The 15,416-nt window shown below is 36.8% G+C and overlaps 1 protein-coding gene across 1 annotated transcript in view; it reads left to right on the top strand.

Annotated features, from left to right (window-relative positions):
• ATP8A (ATPase phospholipid transporting 8A1) overlaps positions 1-15,416 on the top strand; it is a 1,088,708-nt gene that overhangs the window by 998,988 nt on the left and 74,304 nt on the right. The window lies entirely within an intron of this gene.

The raw sequence follows: 15,416 nt of genomic DNA, 5'->3' as shown, positions 1-15,416 counted from the left end.
TTCACTGTATAAACAAGCCATAAGAAAAAAATCATTATTTAATTTATTTAACTTATTGATATTCCTCTAGTTTTCTAACCAGCATCATCAGTGCCCAATTACAACTGTGATCAACACACAGAAAACTCATTATATTGTTGCATCTCCTAACAGATCTTCCTTTAAGGGCAGGATAGTAATTAAGTTAATTCAGCAAAGTCAGTCAGGCTAAATGTGGTATTAGAATGTCTTCTGAATCTTTGGTAAATTATTGTAACCATACTTCTTGAGGTTAGGGGAAGTGTTTCTTTGCTGATTCTAAAAATATTCTTTCAAACTTTTGCTTTCCTTTAATATTACATGGCGATCAGCAATCATTTTACACAAATGATGGACTCTACAACCTTGTTTTATTTTAATTTCCTGACGTTTCGACCTTCATATTAAGATCATGTGTGATGTGTTGAGTGCTTTGTTTTTTCAGACATTCTATATAGAATTTGGCTATAAAAGGGGAAATAGGAAAACCCACTGCAATTCCATCTAGCTGTATGTATATTTTTCCCTTCCATGAAAAATAACCTGAATAATTCAAAAATCTGAGGGGGAAAGTGGCTTTATAAGTCAAGAGGCTATGTTGAAGGTACATGAGGAGCCTGTGTAGCTCAGCGGATGTGGCGTTTGCACACCACGGCACTTGACCACATGAAGAAAGATTTCGTTTCGTATCTAGTCAGTAACTAGAGGAAATTTTTCTAAGCCTTTTTTTGACCGGTTCCTGTGTTAGTCGATCTCTGGCACAGGCAAGTGGGTTTTTCCTCCTGGAAACTCGTGTTTTTCATCCCAGAAACTCAAGAAAATTGACCGTAGAACCCACACTATTTCAGACATTAAATATATTGTGTGAGGGATCACAAGATGGCAGCACTCGTCGAGCCACCTCTTCACCGCGTGATGCCTAATTAGTGATAGCTTTGGTTCAGTTATCTCTGATTGGCTAGTAGAGATTGAACTGCCCACTCAATCTCCAAAAAGTTAGGGATAAAATGGCCTCGCCTACTCCCTATACGGGAATAAAAAGGTGTTAGCTTATTTATTTTTTTTAGTAAATGCAATGTAAAAACTTGACCATATTGTCTGAGTCTTTAAGAATGAGATTTTTTTTTAAGGTTTCAAAGTGAATAGAATTTGTATGGTCATGCTACATGCCTCCCATATTAAAAAATACTAAAAATAACCAAAAAATTAAGCTTAGTGTTAGAAATTATTTTACTAGTTTGTAGTAAGTTTTCCTATCAAAAAGGAAAGTTTCATCCTTATTTTTTATAAACAATAATTTTTGTATATGTATTGATTTTATGTCTGATCTCCAAAAAGTTGAGTAGAGGAATTCGTCTGTAATTCTCTATTCAGCTTTATTCCCTTTTTTTATAGATGGGTACTATGTGGGCCCCCTACTCCAATCATCTGGTATTTGAACTGCTGACCAGATCTTCTGAATTATGCAATGTAGCCACTTTAAAAACTTTTAAACCTCCATATTTGAGCATTTCTGGTCAAATAGAATCTATTCCAACTGCCTTTCCACATTTAAAGTTTATGGTAGCATTTTCTACTTCAAGTACAGATATATATTCCAGATGGCATTCCTGTTGAATGTTTTCTACCACCTTGCTGTCACTGCTTGTTGGTCGATTGGTAGAGTCTCTGCTACTAATGGCTCACACAAAAAGTTAAGCAAGTTTGACGCGGTTAGTAGTTGGAAACTGTTAAATCGTTCAGTGCTGTTGGCACACTCTCCCTCGATGAGTCTTTGGACTCCCTGGAGGTGTCACATAATAATAATAATCTGTCAAAGTAATTACTCCATACATCAAGAATATATTTATCTTCAGTTTTCATGTTCCTTTCTTTAATTCCTTTCACAATACTGTTTCCTCTGTTTCTGAGCTTTTTCAATAGCCTCCAGAATATTTTACCACCTTACTTATAAGTCTTCCCATGACTTTTGTTTAGCTAATTTTACACAATGCTTTACATTTTACTTTCTTCCATTTTTCTCCGTAAGAGCACAAGCTGACCTACTTGCCAGGAACTTTGGATATACTTTCTTCTTTTCCTTGACTGTCTTTTTAACTTCCTGAGTCCACCATGGAGTTCTGATTTTTCTATCCTTGCAGATTACCATATACCACATGCCTCTCTGGCTGAGTTGGTCAAAGTTTTCTTTAGGGTTTGCCACTTATTCTCAAAGATTTGTTTCTTGTTTTCAAACTCTTTCATTTTTTTCTTGAATGTTTGTGTATTTCATTCTACAGTTCACATCTGATAGCTGTTCAACTTTGATTCATTTCAAAACTTTCTTACATGCCCTTCTTTTCAATATGAAGTTCAGTTTTATTCTGTTCAACACTAAATAGTGATCACTTTCTGTATTAAATCCTTAGTATACTCTTGTGTCCTGAATCAGTTTGAAAACATCATTGTCATCAAACACATAATCAATTAGACTTTTCCTGTTCCCTGCATCTTCTCTCGCCATTTGAATTTGTGCACAGTTTTATATGTTGGAACATGGTGTTAGTAATAACTAGTCCATGGCCTGAACAGAAATCCAACAGATTCTTACCATTACTATTAGCTTTGCTCTTATCTTCAAATTTTCTCACACCATTCCTAGTAATCATTTCTTACTCTGCTATTTAGATCTTCAACAAGGACCAACTTTTCCTTTTTGGTTGTGTCAGCTGCCTTCTCCAATTATTCGAAAAACTCCTCCACTTATTCCTTAGTAGAACCCTCTGTGTTATCATAAGCACAAATAAGTGTTATTGTCCAGTCCCCCCATTTTTATATTAACCTACATCACTCTACTTGATATTCCCTGCCATTCAAGATTATCCTCATATTTAGTGTTTAATATTATAGCTGATTGTTCTTTTCCCTGATTGTTATTCCCTTAATATAACATCTTGTATTTGTTGCTTAGAAAGATCTGAACTGTTTTTGTTTGTTTTGGTGTCACCTATTTTGTCAATTTAGTACTTATCAATTCTTTTTCTAGCTCCATTTCTTTTCCATTGGTGCTTCTTATGTTGGAGATGCCAATCTCGATTTGAGGTTTGGGTTGTTCCAGTAGCTAGCTTTTCAATGTTTGCCTGGTGCCCCAGCCAGCATGAAATTCCATCTTGTTGTACCATCATTTTGAGTTATGGTTTAAGCCAATAAAAATACAATTTCTTCAGCTCAATCCCAAATTGCCAGCCTCTTTTGTTCAGTATCCAGGTAGATACCCAACAGTGCACCATGAGAAGGTGAGGATTGGACATCTTGTCAGAAGCCCTGATCGGTTCTCCACATTCCCCTAAAGGCCATATGGATGTCTCCTCCCAGTTGTCCAGCCTTGACCCTATACTATAGTCTCTTTAGGGACTGCATTAATGAGTGGAGGATTTTGTGGCATGTGCTCATCCCATCGATTAAAAATGTGAAGAATTGGAATGTGCATGCATGTATTAAATGCAAGCAGTGAGAAGAACTGAGTGAGGTACTGAGTCAGAAACAGGTGAGTCTAAAATTTAGATAATTGGATTTGATTATAGACAGTGTGAAAGAAGTTGCTAGATTGCCATGATTTTGAATGTCTGTTCAAAGCAGGATATGTGAAAGAGAAAAATGGAATTGATGAGAAAGGAAATGGAAGCCATGATGACTAATTGGGAAGAGATTGAGACTGAAAAGTTAGCTAGTGCAAGGAGAATGAGCATAGCTGTGAGAGAAGGCCATGAAAGTGAGCAAGCAAGAAAGAGAACAAGAAGAAAAAAAATGTAATCCATTAACCAGATATCCAGACCCATATGGTACCTCATCGAATGCCTTTGCAAAAACAGACAGTATATGCCATGCTATTATTATTATTGTTATTATGTCACACCTCCAGGGAGTCCATAGACTCATCGAGAGAGAGTGTGCCAACAGCATTGAATGACTGATCCCCTTCTAACTACTAACCATATCCTCATCCACTGGTCCATTATGAAAAGGTAAGCAGATTATTAAAACAAGTGTCTCTTCCTCCCCATATGGAGAGGAAGAGACACTTGGATATCTGGTTAATGGATTAGAAATTGTCTTTCTGATAGATATCAGAAAGTTGTATACACACTCTTTAGAAAAAAATGTATACAATGAACACCCCCCCCCATAAGCAAGGTGCATTGTGCCATGTGATGAGTCACGTGTTTGTAGCCAGTATAAATTGGAGAAATATGATATGATTGGGTGAAATGGCTGTGAAAAGGAACTGACAGAGTTTGAAAGAGGTGTTGCGATAGGATGCCATGTTGCAAGCCTATCTGTTTAACAAATTGTTGACAAACTGGGCCATCACAGATTAACAATCAGTGATACCATACTGAGATGAAAGCAGAGGGATTCAACTGCAAGTGCTACTCTCATTGAACACCACCGACTCACGAATGTGGCCTTAGGTACTATAAAGGACAGTATAAGAAATGTCATTCATTCGCTGACATGTTAAATTCAGAGTTCCAGGCAGCGACTGAAATCTGTACAAAAACATTCAGAACCGAGGCTCACAACATGGTAGGACCACAATATGCAAGCTCCACATTACCCAAACCAACATGTAGTGTTGTCTTCAGTGTACAGTGGTGCAAAGAGTGTGCACACTCTTTGCATCACTGAAGTGGAGCATGGAAGCTTGAAAAGCTGTTGTGGAGCAATGTGTGGGTGTGGCAGAAGCCTGGTGAGCAACACTTACCAGACTGCGTAATCCCAACTATGAAAATATGGGGTGACATTGTGATGATATAGTCCTGTTTTTCCTGATTTGGCCTCGGGCCTTTGTTTGTGGTGCCACAGACATTGAACTCCAAGAGGTATCTGAACATTCTGGACAGTGCAATGCTTCCTACTTTGTAGCATTTCTATAGAAGTGATCATTATCTTTTTCAGACTGTACCATGTCATAAGGCTGTTGCTCTAACTGTGTGATTTGTGGACATGAATTTCTCCACACTTGACTAGCCTCCACAGTGCCCTGATCTCAACCTTATTGAACATCTGTGGAGTGAACTGTAGCATCAAGTGAAGTCAAGGGATGTCTGCCCCATAACAGACCAGGACCTCGTTACATGCCTGTCTAAAGGAGAATGGTCCAAAATTCCCATTGATCACTATCATATGCTTGTGGAAAAGTATGCACCGCAGGATTGCTGAAGTCATCACATCAAAAGGAAGAAGATTTTATTAAGGTGGGTGTTATAGCTGTTTGCTCCTCATACTATAGTGTCAGTTGACTTAGTGCTCTTGGTTGACTTCCAAGCAGTGTATAAGGGTGTAATATCAGGGCATAGGGAGCTTGGCATTGCAGTTCCCCAAGGTCCAGTAATGGAGCCATTAATATTCAGTCTCTATGTCAGTGATATTATTGGATTACAGAGAGATATTCAGTTGTTTGCAGATGATTTAAAGCTTGGAAAAGTTATTAGTGATATTATTATTATTATATAAGCACCTCCATGGAGTCCGAAGACTCATCACAGGAGACCTAGACTATCCACACAATTTATCATGCATCATACAATTTATCATATTTACAATGGACTCTGGCAGCACATTCCACTCATTCACAACTCTCCAAGCAAAAAATCTAGTCCTCACACCTCTACTAACCACACCTTTATTCAACTTTCAGAGGTGACCCCTTGTTCTGGTCCCTCCAGGCAAGTGCTGAAATATTTCCCATGCATCAATCCTATAAAACCCTTTAAGCAACTTAAATGCTACTATCATATCCCCTTTTTTTTCCCTATCAACCAACTTCTGCATCCACACACCCTCAATCTATCTTCATAGGGAACATTCAACAGACCACTCACCTCTGAATCTTCTCCATCACTTCTTCATCCCCCAGGAGACTAGATTTGAGCATAATAATTCAGATGTATGTTTCAAGACCTTATAAAGATGAATAAGAACTTCCTTATCTCTACTTATTAATGTGTTCTTCATTAGCCAACAAAGATAATGATGTTGATGTGACTCTTCAAGAGGGTTTGAATATGCTAGAGAAGTGGGTTTAATGAATGAGGGTATCAGTTTAATGTAGCTAAATTAAGATTTTGAAATTTGAGGTTAGATGGGATGCTTTACTTGCTGGCACTAGTGGAGGAAGCTAGTTATCTTGGGGGTGCTTTAAGACAAAAATTTGAAGTTCAAGTTCAATGGCCATATTGCATAGGTTATAAAGACAGCCTAAAGTACTGTGGTAATATTAAGGAGGACATTGACCAGCAGAGATAAAAGGGGAAGTGATTTCATTGTGGCCCTGGTCAGACCACATATCAGTTACTGTTCTCAGATCTGATCAGTGGAAATTGAAGGAGTTGAAATAATCTTAGAGAAGTGCAGAAACAGGTAACTAAAATGATATCATGACTGAATAATGTTGGTTACAAGGATTGACACCAGGGACATACAAACTACAGAGGTTGGTGGATAAAAAATGAAAGGGGTTATGATTGAGACATTTAAGCTGTTGAGAAATTTTACATATGGTACAGCAAGAGGAAGAACAAGGATAGGTGCGGCCATCACTAGAAGTTGCAGAAGGAAGTAGGAGGAAGTTATCTGCATGAAGAGTGATGGAAATAATGAATGAATTGCATGAGAGGGTTGTGAGAGTGTAAACAGTAAATGAGTTTAAGGAGAAGTGTGATAAACTTTGTGTTGTCTAAGGCTGATTTACCATGATGAATCTTGTGACTCCATGGAGATACAGAATAATAATAAAATGTTTATTCTAGTATCATTTACTATTAATCCTGCCATTTTAAGTTACTGAATTTTTTTTTTCATTGTAGTTTGCATTGTAGTTTACCTGCAGTTTTTTTTATGTGGCTTCCATCCATAAAAGGTTTCTATAAATCTTTGGTACATTCAAACCGTGGATGGGCTTAGGATTTTTTTACATTTTTATGAATTTTATTTATCCATTTATTTATTTGTACTTCTTTATTTATTTTTTACATAGTCCAGAACCCTGTTCTACATACCATACATGGAACTTTTTCACACCAGACGATAAAATTGAATTCCCCACCTAAAGGCAATTGCAAATATCCATGCCCACAGTGGGATTCGAACTTCTCACCCTGTTGGTTGGAAAGTGGATGAACTAACCACTTGTTCTTTCTTTCAGAATTATATGTCTAACATTTCATTTTCATTAGGAAAGGAATTAAAGTCTGTGTGATTGTCATTAGTTTTAAGAAAACACCATCAACTTATGCCAAATCTCCATCATTAGGTGTGTCCAGTTAGGAAAGTGACTTATTCATACCATCTGTGCCAATTACATTTCCTCTACCCATAGAATTAATAATAATAATTATTATTACTATTATTAAGAAAGATCTCCAAGGAGTCAGGGACTCATCAAGGGAGGCCACATACTACACACACCAGCTGTCATACTTGTTCTTGAATTCATTTATATTGTTTGATATTGCCTACCATTCAAGAAGATTATTCTCATATTTATTGTTTAATATTATAGCTAGTTGTTCTTTTCCCTGATTGTTATTTCCTAAATATAACATCTTATGTTTGTTGCTTAGAAAGATCTCACCTGATTTTGTCTTGTTTGTTTTGGTATTATGTCGATCTGGTACTTATCCATTTCTTCTGCTAGTTCCATTTCTTTTCCCTTGATGCTTAAGTTGATGATGCCAATCTTGATCTCTGCTGATGCTGAGTTGGAGTTTGGATTCTTCCAGTAGCTGATTTTTCACTGTTCTCCCTGGTTCCCTGTCAAAAACAATGAGGCCCTTTTTTAACCAGGTGGCATCCCGATCCAACATGAAATTCCATCATGTTGTACCATCATTTTGAGTTTTGGTTTAAGCCTATAAGAATACATTTTGGTTGGCTAAATCCCAAATTGCCAGCCTATCCTAGTTCATTCAGTATCTAGGTAGATACCCCCAACTGGGTGCACCATAAGAAGGTGAGGACTGGACATCAAGTCAGAAGCCCTGATATATTTCCCAGCATTCCCCAAAATGTAATGTGGAGTTAATAATGATGGTAAGTACCTGCTGAATTTCTCTCAGATCATGGACTAGTTAAATGTGCACAAATTTGTATGGAGAGAAGATGCAAGGAATAAGAAAAGTCTGATTGAACAGCTAACAGATGTGAACTGTAGACTCAAATACACAAACATTATTCAAGAAAAACTGAAAGAGTTTGAAAACAAGAACCAAACCTTGGAGAGTTCAGTGGCAAACCCTAAAAACTTTTGTTGATTCAGCCATAGAGGCATGTGGTGTGATAATCTACAAGTATAGAAAAATCAGAACTCCATGGTGGATTCAGGAAGTTAAAGAATCAGTCAAGGAAAAGAAGAAAGCATATCGAAAGCTCCTGGCAAGTAAGTCATTTGTGCTCTTATGGAATGCAGAGAAAAATGTAAGAAAGTAATGTATTGTGTAAAATTAGCTAAACAAAAGTCATGGGAAGACTTTGGAAAGAACATAGTCATGGGAAGAACATAGAAAATACATATAAGAAAGGTGGTAAAATATTCTGGAGGCTATTGAAAAAGCTCTTAAATGGAGGAAAGAGTATTGTGAAAGAAATTAGAAATGATAAAGGAGACATGAAAACTGAAGATAAAGATATTCTTGGTGTATGGAGTAATTACTTGGTCAGATTGCTAAATGAAACAAACAGTGACAGCATGGTGTTGGAAAACATTGAACAAGAATGTCATCTGCATATCTGTACTTGAAATAGAAAAAAAAAGCTATCACATATTCGACCAGAAATGCTCAGATATAGAGGTCTAAAAGTTTTATAGTGGCTACACTACATAATTCAGAAAACCTAATCAGAGGGTTGAATTCCAGATGATTGGAGTAGAGCACACATAGTAGCCATCTATAATAAAAGGGAATAAAGCTGAATTACAGAAGAAATTCTCTATTCAGTTGTTCCTGGTAAGATATATTCTTCAGAAATGGCTAAGAAAAATTGTGGAGGAGAAGAAAAGTTGGGTTCAGGCCAAACAGAGGTTGTCAGGATCAGATTTTCACTTTGCGACAAATAGTTGAGAAATTGTGGGAATATAGCAAAGATCTCTATTTACATTTTGTATATCTGGAAAAGGCATATGACTAGGTGCCAAGAGGAAAGCTGTTGAAAATGCTTCAGTTATATGGTGTAAATGGGACGTTATATCAATCAATACATATTCGATATTTGAGTTGTAAATCAGCAGTTAGAATTGAAGGAGATGAAAGAAGATGGTTTGATGTTAAATCAGGTATTCAAGAAGGGTGTACATTATATCCACTGTTATTCATGATCTATATTGATCACATTATGAAGGAAAACCGTATTAAACCTGATATCAATATTGGGGATGTTGATCTCATCTCTTTATGCAGGTGATATGCTTTTTTCCTAAATAAATCCTTTATGCTTTTACTCCTAAATAAATCCAGAACAAGTCTACAGGATTCCCTGACCAAATTGAATAACTGCTGTAATAAGTTTGGAATGAAAATCAGCATTAAAAAGACAAAGACAATAGGCAAAACATTGAAATCATCAACTGCATCCTGAATGGAGAACCTGTAGAACAAGTAAAATATTTCAGCTATTTAGGTACAAGTTTTAGGGAAAATTAAATTTGGAAAGAGTCAGCAAAATAACAGAGCTGGTATGGTAGGAATTCAACTGAATAAATTTATATGAAATAAGAGAGAGATTAGTCTAAACACTCAAGTAGGTGTATACAAGACAGTGTTCAAACTAACTTGAACTTATGAATCTGAGAGCTGGGTTAGAAAAAGAACTCTTGATCAAAGACTGGAGACCACAGATATAAGTCCTGAGAATGATTAAGAGACTGAACAGATGGCATCAGTAGCATATTAAAAATAAGGCTATTAGGAAAGAATTTGGCATTGTTAGCAGAATTAATCTTGGGTGCTATGGCTGCTAAAACAAAGTAGGAGAGGAAAGATTAGCTAAACAAGTTCTTTGCCTGGATGGCAGGAAAATGACCCAGAGGAAATCAAGATGTAGGTGGATTGATACAGTAAAAAGAAAGAAATATAAGATCTGATAATATTGGAGTGTTGACAGATAACAGTCTAACCTGGAGAAAAATTGTTGATAAGAAGTTAATAATGATATAACTTTTCATGTAGTACTATCATTAGATCCTGTACACACCCTCTGATGGTATATGTCAGGAATTTGATGATAATGATACTAGCCCTTAACTCCAACAAGACCTGATTGACTGAAAAACTTCTTTAATTTTACAACAGGTAGAAATCACCTAGGTTACATCTTTTTTAGTTAAATAAATTGGTTAATACATTTATCTGTTTTTAACTAAATGTTTACCATATATATATATATATGTCTCATTTTTTTGAGGGATGGTCTCCATTAAGCTGATGTATCCATCTTGGAATTGAAAGAACCTAAATAAGCATAATACTAGAAATAAAAGAAACATAACATGTTAAATAAATTAATTTTTATTCATAGGCTTTTCATCTTTGTATCTAAGGCATTGAAGTACAACTTAAAAAAATAAATAAAAAATGAAGCAGCATAATATACAACATAAAGATTCTAAAAATAGCTTCAATAAGGTAACAAATGTTTATCCAGTTCCTAATTTAAAAAAGAAAATAATAAAATAATTAATTAAATTAGGGAAGATTAGCAGATCGAAAAAGTACTATTTCCCATAAGGGAGATAAACAAAGGCCATAAGATCTTTTTAAGTTTGGACAATGTAGTAACATTTCACAAGGTTCCTTATGAAGTCTTCATAAGAAATCTGCTCTTATCTAAGATTTTTGTTTTATATCAGAGGACAAGGCCAGACTGTTCAGGTTCATGATACTTAATTTAAGGTTTATTTTCCAAAAGAAGAAGAGAACTAATTAGTTTTTTTTTCTTCTTTTTCTCAATATCTTCTATTTCTTTGACAACCAGATGGAAGAAGACTTAATTTCTCAGTGTTTTGGAATTAACTCCAGAGTAAAAAAAAAAATTAAAAAAAAAAAAAAAGACGACAATCAGATCAACTATCTTGAAAATGGTTTCAGTGAAGCCTTTGACAACTGTAAGATTACTGCATTTCCTTCTCAAGAAGAAATTACTTGTATTTCACTCAGTATGTTAAAGGAATATCTAAAATTCGCAAAAATTTTAAAGCCTCTCAAGATCTATGTGGAATTTTGTCCTGTCAGAAGAAAAATTTCCACCTTTCTTTCTTCACCAGAAGTGAAAACCAGATTCCTTGCTCTAGTGGTACATCTTATTTTGGACAATATGTAAGATCTACCTTGGTCATAAGGTACATAAATCTCATATCAGGTATCTTGAAACTGAACAATCTAGCCTTGCTGAATATGTCATCTCTATTAAATACAAGAGTCCTGTGGAATAAGTTGAAAACATTAAGCAGATTCTTAACGGAACTGCTTTATAACAAAAATTATGAAACATCTAGTCTGAGCAGATATATGTAGTAAGCTGTAATAAAGATGATTGAGCATGAGTAAGTGTGGTGGGAAAATTGCAAAAGATGTGTCTTGGGTAGGACTGATTATAGACCTAAAAACGAACTGCTATGTTTATTTACATTTGCTATGAGTATCAGGAATAAGGGAGATCAAATTGATTCACTGATTGAGTTTATTCACCTCAAAATCATTGGAATAAGTGAAACATAGTTGAATTAGGATGATATCCTAAGCAAAATAGAAATGGAAGGGTACAGTGTCTTTTTTTTTTTTTTTTTGTGAGGATAGAAAAGACAAGGGGGGGGGCAGGAAAGTGCTGATGATAGGAGGGGAATTATGTGTGCATAAGGTAGATGTAAAAGAAGGAAATACTGGCAGTGGTTTTGAGGCACTGTGGTGTGAGGTGGAGGTTGACAGGAACAGATATTTAGTTGGATGTTGTTATGGGCCAGCAAATGTGGAGGGTGGTGATGAAGAAATGTATAAGGAAAAGGGTGATTATTACAGGTGATTGTAATTATAGTGCTTTAATATAGTGTAGCATTTCTCAACCTTTCTAAGCCCAAGGACCAGTAAAATGCCTAAAATGATTCTATGGACCACTAAGTTATGTAATTTTTTAAAAACCTATGTGGGGATTACAAACATTTTGAAAAAACTGTGCCATTTATAACATAATAAATCTAAAAGCATGTTTAGAATAAATATGTAAACATAATTAAATTGGAAGTACACGATTAAAAGTGTGTCATCATTGAACAAAGTTTTAATTTTTATTAAACAAATAAATTATTATTATTATTATTCAGGCCTCCATGGAGTCAAAAGACTCGTCATGGGAGGTCCTTCCTAAGAACATAAAGTCTGTCAAGACTCATCGAGGGGAGGTGCCCCCTAAGAAACACAAAGTCTATCATACCACTCTTTAAACTCATTGACCGTTCTCTCTCCCACCACTCCATTAGGCAATGCATTCCACGGTTCAACCACCCTCCACACAAAGAAACCACTCCTTACCCTCTTGCTCACAGTTTCCTTTCGTAACTTCCAGGGATGGCCTCTTTTCATCACTCCTTCCCGCTGTTCAACCAAGCGAAAGAACTCCCCAGTGTCAACCCTGTAACCACCTCTCAACAGTTTAAAAGTCTCAATCATATCACCTCTCCTTCTATCCACCAAACTCTGCAGTCCACATCCTCTCAGCTGATCCTCATAACTATGCTTGTACAGTCCTGAAACCATCTTTGTCATCCGTCTTTGTATCCTTTCCCCAGTTAATTTATCCCCTTCAAATTCTACATCCTCTTCGATCTTATAATTCCAATAATTCCAATTCCTTATAATTCCAATCCCCTTCGAGTTCTACAAAGACCAGGCAAGGAGAGTGACTTGGTTGGTGAGAGTAGCTAAAGAGAGGTATGAACAGCAGTTAGCTAATGAAGCTAAAAAGAATCCTAGGGAGTTCTTTCGATATGTAGCCAGCAAAAGAAAGAATGATTATGGAAGGATGACATTGATTGGAGGAAATGGTATAAAGACAGCTGTTGCAGAATGTGTGGTGGAGATACTTAATGAGCAGTTCATAAAGATCTTTCAATCTTGTGAATGTGACTTCATGGAGAGATTAAGAGCAGTTGATGATGGGGAGGAGAGACTGACTGTAAGTGAGCAAGAGGTGTTTGGGGAGTTGAGTAAACTAGATGTAAATAAGGCTGTGGGACTTGATAATATATCACCGCGTATTCTGAAGGAATGTGCCAGAGAGTTGACACCTGCCTTGACATATTTTTTTAATACGAGTCTTGCACTTGGTCAAGTCCCTAAAGAGTGGAAGGAGGGCAAGATTGTGCCACTTCATAAAGGAGGTGATCGAACTCAAGCATCAAACTATAGGCCTATCTGTGTGTCAGGTGTTGTGGTTAAGTTGTTGGAGAAGCTTGTGAGAACTAGGATCCAGAGTTGGGTTGAAACAATGGTATAATCTTTGATGGACAGCATGGATTTGCTAAAGGGAGGTCGTGTTTTAGTAATCTACTTACTTATTACAATAAAGTGACTGCTTCCTTGGACAGAGGAGAAGGATACACAGTAATATACTTGGATTTTGCAAAAGCTTTTGATAGAGTACCTCATGATAAGTTGACAGTCAAACTAGAGCAGATGGGGTTGGATATTAGATTAGTGCATTGGATTGGAGACTGGCTATCTGATAGGTATCAACAAGTTGTGTATGGGGGTGCAATATCCAGGAAAAGGAAAGTCACTAGTGGAGTGCCTCAGGGATCTGTTTTAGGGCCATTACTATTTAACTTGTATATTAATGATATTGGCGAAGATTTGGATGGAGATATTCAGTTGTTTGCAGATGATGCAAAGTTGGGACGAACCATAAAGAGTAGTGAAGATGTTGTGGCCTTGCAAGAAGACTTGAATAAATTGAGTGATTGGGCAAGCAAATGGGGATGTGAGTTCAATGTTGCAAAATGTAAGGTTTTAAAATTTGGAAAACAAAGATGGGATGCAGAATTTATGCTTGGTGAGAATATATTGTTGGAAGTAGAGGAAATAAGAGATCTGGGAGTGATAGTGGATAAGGATCTAAAATTTAGGGGACACATCGCCAAAATTGTGAAGACAACACAAAGACTTCTGGGAATGATGAGGAGGACACTGACGTGTAGAAGTAGGGAGATTCTTGTTCCATTGTATAAGGCTTTGATTAGGCCACACATGGACTATTGTGCCCAGATTTGGTCACCTGGTTTTCAGAAGGATGAAGAGATGTTGGAAAGGGTCCAAAGGCGACTGACTAAGGTAGTTTCTGACCTCTGGAATGTCGAGTATGAGGAAAGATTGCAAAGATGTAATTTGCAGAGTCTAGTGGAGAGAAGGAAGAGGGGAGATATGATAGAGACCTACAAGTTGGTAAGGGGTTGTTATAGGATCAATGGTGGAGAAGTTCTACAGAGAATAGTGGGAGATCAGGGGAGAACCAGAGGTCATACCTGGAAACTGTATAAAGAGGGTGTGAGTAGGGGAGTGAGAGGCAGATTTTTTTCGTGCAGAGTTGTGAATGATTGGAATGCCTTGCCTGAGAGTGTGGTGTCTGCAAGGAGTTTGAATGTGTTTAAGACCTGGTATGATGAGATGTGTGTGAGATAAAAGGACCTCCTAGATGAGTCTTTGACTCCATGAGGTCTTGTTTAATAATAATAATAAAAATAAATCCTGGGGACCAAATCTGAGAACAATAGTCCACGTGTGGTCTGATCAGAGACTTATACAATGGAATGATAACTGCTTTATCTCTGCAGGTCAGTGTCCTTCTCATAATTGTGGCAATCCTCTGTGTTACCTTCACCACCTCTGCAATATGTCCCCTAAATTTCAGTTTTCTATCAATAATCAACCCTGGATGTCTTGTCTATCGTACTTCCTCCAACATAACTCCTCCCATAGAGTATGCAGTGTCCCATCGATGTTTCCCAAACCTCAAGACCTTACATTTTGTGCATTAAACTGATACCCCCATTCATTTGCCCATCTGTCTAGCTTATTCAAATCCTCTTGCTGGGTTGCTGCATCTCTGCACTATTGCTAATAATCCTTCCCAGCTTCGCATCATCCGCAAACAACTGAATATCCCCTTGCAATCCACTGGCAATGCCATTGATATAAAAGTTAAACAATATAGGTCCTAATACTGAGCCCTGTGGGACCCCACTTGTAACCCTCTGTTTCCTTGAAACTGCTCCACCATACACAACTCTCTGATACCTATCAGACAGCCAATCCTGAATCCAGTTGACCAATCTGACATCCAGACCCATGTGCTGCAACTTAAATATCAGCTTA

The sequence above is a fragment of the Typopeltis vanoorti genome, chromosome 16 (genome assembly GCF_054136105.1).
Source record: "Typopeltis vanoorti isolate ZY-2024b chromosome 16, IOZ_Tvanoo_1.0, whole genome shotgun sequence".
In the NCBI taxonomy this organism is placed as follows: Eukaryota; Metazoa; Arthropoda; class Arachnida; order Uropygi; family Thelyphonidae; genus Typopeltis; species Typopeltis vanoorti.
Note: the sequence above shows the minus strand (reverse complement) of the source record. Positions and strands in the feature narration are given on the sequence as shown.